The sequence below is a fragment of the Daphnia magna genome, unplaced genomic scaffold (assembly GCF_020631705.1).
Source record: "Daphnia magna isolate NIES unplaced genomic scaffold, ASM2063170v1.1 Dm_contigs272, whole genome shotgun sequence".
Taxonomy (NCBI): domain Eukaryota; kingdom Metazoa; phylum Arthropoda; class Branchiopoda; order Diplostraca; family Daphniidae; genus Daphnia; species Daphnia magna.
The window spans coordinates 47,868-52,671 of record NW_025533213.1 but is presented as its reverse complement, the minus strand read 5'-3'; positions in this window follow the sequence as shown (position 1 = coordinate 52,671).

Here is a 4,804-nt window from a genome sequence, read left to right as displayed (position 1 = left end):
CCATGAGTTTTTACTTCTATATGTAAACAGCCTCAAATATACTTGTATTTAATGTGAATACACTGTTATACCATGAGTTTTTACTTCTATATGTAAACAGCATCAAATATACTTGTATTCAATGTGAATACACTGTTATACCATGAGTTTTTACTTCTATATGTATACTGCATGGAATATACTTGTATTCAATGTGAATACACTGTTATACCATGAGTTTTTACTTCTATATGTAAACAGCATCAAATATACTTGTATTCAATGTGAATACACTGTTATACCATGAGTTTTACTTCTATATGTAAACAGCATCAAATATACTTGTATTCAATGTGAATACACTGTTATACCATGAGTTTTTACTTCTATATGTATACTGCATGGAATATACTTTTATTCAATCTGAATACACTGTTATACCATGAGTTTTTACTTCTATATGTAAATAGCATCAAATATACTTGTATTCAATGTGAATACACTGTTATACCATGAGTTTTTACTTCTATATGTAAACAGTACAAATATAGTTGTATTCAATGTTAATACACTGTTACACCATAAGTTTTTACTTCTATATGTAAACAGCATCAAATATACTTGTATTCAATATGAATACATTGTTATACCATGAGTTTTTACTTCTATATGTAAACATTATCAAATATACTTGTATTCAATGTGAATACACTGTTATACCATGAGTTTCTACTTCTATATGTGAACAGCATCAAATATACTTGTATTCAATGTGAATACACTGTTATACCATGAGTTTTTCTTTCTATATGTAAACAGAATCAAATATACTTATATTCAATGTGAATATACTGTTATACCATGAGTTTTTACTTCTATATGTAAACAGCATCGAATATACTTGTATTCAATGTGAATACACTGTTATACCATGAGTTTTTCATTCTATATGTAAACAGCATCAAATATACTTGTATTCAAAGTGAATACACTATTATACCATGAGTTTCTACTTCTATATGTAAACAGCATCAAATATACTTGTATTCAATGTGAAACCACTGTAATACCATGAGTTTTTCCTTCTATATGTAAACAGCATCAAATATACTTGTATTCAATGTGAATACACTGTTATACCATGAGTTTTTCCTTCTATATGTAAACAGCATCAAATATACTTGTATTCAATGTGAATACACTGTTATACCATGAGTTTTTTCTTCTATATGTAAACAGCTTCAAATATATTTGTATTCAATGTGAATACACTGTTATACCATGAATTTTTACTTCTATATGTAAACTGCATGGAATATACTTGTATTCAATGTGAATACACTGTTATACCATGAGTTTTTACTTCTATATGTAAACTGCATGGAATATACTTGTATTCAATGTGAATACACTGTTATACCATGAGTTTTTATTTCTATATGTAAACAGCATCAAATATACTTGTATTCAATGTGAATACACTGTTATACCATGAGTTTTTACTTCTATATGTAAACTGCATGGAATATACTTGTATTCAATGTGAATACACTGTTATACCATGAGTTTTTACTTCTATATGTAAACTGCATGGAATATACTTGTATTCAATGTGAATACACTGTTAAACCATGAGTTTTTATTTCTATATGTAAACAGCATCAAATATACTTGTATTCAATGTGAATACACTGTTATACCATGAGTTTTTACTTCTATATGTAAACTGCATGGAATATACTTGTATTCAATGTGAATACACTGTTATACCATGAGTTTTTACTTCTATATGTAAACAGCATCAAATATACTTGTATTCAATGTGAATACACTGTTATACCATGAGTTTTTACTTCTATATGTAAACAGTATCAAATATACTTGTATTCAATGTGAATACACTGTTATACCATGAGTTTTTACTTCTATATGTAAACAGCATGAAATATACTTTGTATTCAATGTGAATACACTGTTATACCATGAGTTTTTACTTCTATATGTAAACATTATCAAATATACTTGTATTCAATGTGAATACACTGTTATACCATGAGTTTTTACTTCTATATGTAAACAGCATCAAATATACTTGTATTCAATGTGAATACACTGTTATACCATGAGTTTTTACTTCTATATGTAAACAGCATCAAATATACTTGTATTCAATGTGAATACACTGTTATACCATGAGTTTTTACTTCTATATGTAAACAGCATCGAATATACTTGTATTCAATGTGAATACACTGTTATACCATGAGTTTTTTACTTCTATATGTAAACAGCATCGAAATATACTTGTATTCAATGTGAATACACTGTTATACCATGAGTTTTTACTTCTATATGTAAACAGCATCAAATATACTTGTATTCAATGTGAATACACTGTTATACCATGAGTTTTTCCTTCTATATGTAAACAGCATCAAATATACTTGTATTCAATGTGAATACACTGTTATACCATGAGTTTTTCCTTCTATATGTAAACAGCATCAAATATACTTGTATTCAATGTGAATACACTGTTATACCATGAGTTTTTACTTCTATATGTAAACAGCATCAAATATACTTGTATTCAATGTGAATACACTGTTATACCATGAGTTTTTACTTCTATATGTAAACTGCATGGAATATACTTGTATTCAATGTGAATACACTGTTATACCATGAGTTTTTACTTCTATATGTAAACTGCATGGAATATACTTGTATTCAATGTGAATACACTGTTATACCATGAGTTTTTATTTCTATATGTAAACAGCATCAAATATACTTGTATTCAATGTGAATACACTGTTATACCATGAGTTTTTACTTCTATATGTAAACTGCATGGAATATACTTGTATTCAATGTGAATACACTGTTATACCATGAGTTTTTACTTCTATATGTAAACTGCATGGAATATACTTGTATTCAATGTGAATACACTGTTATACCATGAGTTTTTACTTCTATATGTAAACAGCATCAAATATACTTGTATTCAATGTGAATACACTGTTATACCATGAGTTTTTACTTCTATATGTAAACAGCATCAAATATACTTGTATTCAATGTGAATACACTGTTATACCATGAGTTTTTACTTCTATATGTAAACAGCATCAAATATACTTGTATTCAATGTGAATACACTGTTATACCATGAGTTTTTACTTCTTTATGTAAACAGCATCAAATATACTTGTATTCAATGTGAATACACTGTTATACCATGAGTTTTTACTTCTATATGTAAACTGCATGGAATATACTTGTATTCAATGTGAATACACTGTTATACCATGAGTTTTTACTTCTATATAGTAAAACTGCATGGAATATACTTGTATTCAATGTGAATACACTGTTATACCATGAGTTTTTACTTCTATATGTAAACAGCATCAAATATACTTGTATTCAATGTGAATACACTGTTATACCATGAGTTTTTACTTCTATATGTAAACAGCATCGAAATATACTTGTATTCAATGTGAATACACTGTTATACCATGAGTTTTTACTTCTATATGTAAACTGCATGGAATATACTTGTATTCAATGTGAATACACTGTTATACCATGAGTTTTTATTTCTATATGTAAACAGCATCAAATATACTTGTATTCAATGTGAATACACTGTTATACCATGAGTTTTTACTTCTATATGTAAACAGCATCAAATATACTTGTATTCAATGTGAATACACTGTTATACCATGAGTTTTTACTTCTATATGTAAACAGCATCAAATATACTTGTATTCAATGTGAATACACTGTTATACCATGAGTTTTTACTTCTATATGTATACTGCATGGAATATACTTTTATTCAATGTGAATACACTGTTATACCATGAGTTTTTACTTCTATATGTAAACAGCATCAAATATACTTGTATTCAATGTGAATACACTGTTATACCATGAGTTTTTACTTCTATATGTAAACAACATAAATATACTTGTATTCAATGTGAATACACTGTTATACCATGAGTTTTTACTTCTATATGTAAACAGCATCAAATATACTTGTATTCAATGTGAATACACACTGTTATACCATGAGTTTTTACTTCTATATGTAAACAGCATCAAATATACTTGTATTCAATGTGAATACACTGTTATACCATGAGTTTTTACTTCTATATGTAAACTGCATGGAATATACTTGTATTCAATGTGAATACACTGTTATACCATGAGTTTTTACTTCTATATGTAAACTGCATGGAATATACTTGTATTCAATGTGAATACACTGTTATACCATGAGTTTTTACTTCTATATGTAAACAGCATCAAATATACTTGTATTCAATGTGAATACACTGTTATACCATGAGTTTTTACTTCTATATGTAAACAGCATCAAATATACTTGTATTCAATGTGAATACACTGTTATACCATGAGTTTTTACTTCTATATGTAAACAGCATCAAATATACTTGTATTCAATGTGAATACACTGTTATACCATGAGTTTTTACTTCTATATGTAAACTGCATGGAATATACTTGTATTCAATGTGAATACACTGTTATACCATGAGTTTTTACTTCTATATGTAAACAGCATCAAATATACTTGTATTCAATGTGAATACACTGTTATACCATGAGTTTTTACTTCTATATGTAAACAGCATCAAATATACTTGTATTCAATGTGAATACACTGTTATACCATGAGTTTTTACTTCTATATGTAAACTGCATGGAATATACTTGTATTCAATGTGAATACACTGTTATACCACATGGAGTTTTTACTTCTATATGTAAACTGCATCAA